Genomic DNA, 1002 nt, shown 5'->3' with positions numbered 1-1002 from the left:
TTAGACAAGAAGTACAATTGAATCAGTAAGTCTCACCTTCTTTGATTTCTCCTAGGATATGACAATAATGAGCTGGAACAAACTATCTCAAGGTTAAAGCCAGGAGAAAGAGAGGACAACAAAAGATGAGGAAAAGAATGAAGCAGTCAAGAAAAGGAAGATGAAGAAGACGACATTGGAAAATCAGAGTTGGCTATGTCAGCATTAGTAATTAAACAGAATTCTCATCAAGGCTACATGCATTTAAAATGCAAATTGTGAGTTTTATTCTATCCAGAAATTGGCAAAGATACTGTGAAAGGTCTCACTGTGAAACTGCTGACTTGAAAATTGTTCACTCAGCAAGCAGGGAAAGAAACAAATCAAAACCCATGGCTCAAGTAAAGCCAATCTTCCTTAACCTAGGGAGACAAAGAATCATTTTAACATAAGCCTTAACTTTAATGAGAGACTCACAAGCAGCCCTCATTGTAGCATTAGCAAACTGGCACATTTTTCCTTGTGAAAAGATTTTAAAAGGCTTGTTTTTCTACATGAAGGCAAGCCATAATGATTGTCAAATGTATTCTAATTGATTTAATGCTTATTAAAATTATATTTCAAAAAAAACATAGACACATAAATAAATGATCAGTCATCTATCACTACCAGGAATATCACATTGATAATAAATTATTTAAACTGAAAAGATGCTTCAGTGGGGGGAAAAACAAACATGACTCTCCTCTATAAAAAATATTGTATAAAAAAATGAGCAGGGAGGGAATCCAAGCGTTTAAATGGACTTATCATGGTAGGATAGGTATTAGACTCTAAAAGTCTGTTAAGAATGACTAAAACACAAAAATAGGAAAATAGAGTCTCAGCCCATGTTTGTCGCTTCTTTAATATCTTCATTAAAATTCAGGATCTCTAATTAAAGTTATCAAAAATAATCATTCGAGACTGATATAATAAATTGACTCCTTGCCCAAGAGTTTACTATACCATGAAAGGAGTTTG

Source organism: Macrotis lagotis, chromosome 7, assembly GCF_037893015.1.
Source record: "Macrotis lagotis isolate mMagLag1 chromosome 7, bilby.v1.9.chrom.fasta, whole genome shotgun sequence".
NCBI classification, from domain to species: domain Eukaryota; kingdom Metazoa; phylum Chordata; class Mammalia; order Peramelemorphia; family Peramelidae; genus Macrotis; species Macrotis lagotis.
This window is presented reverse-complemented; position numbering follows the sequence as displayed.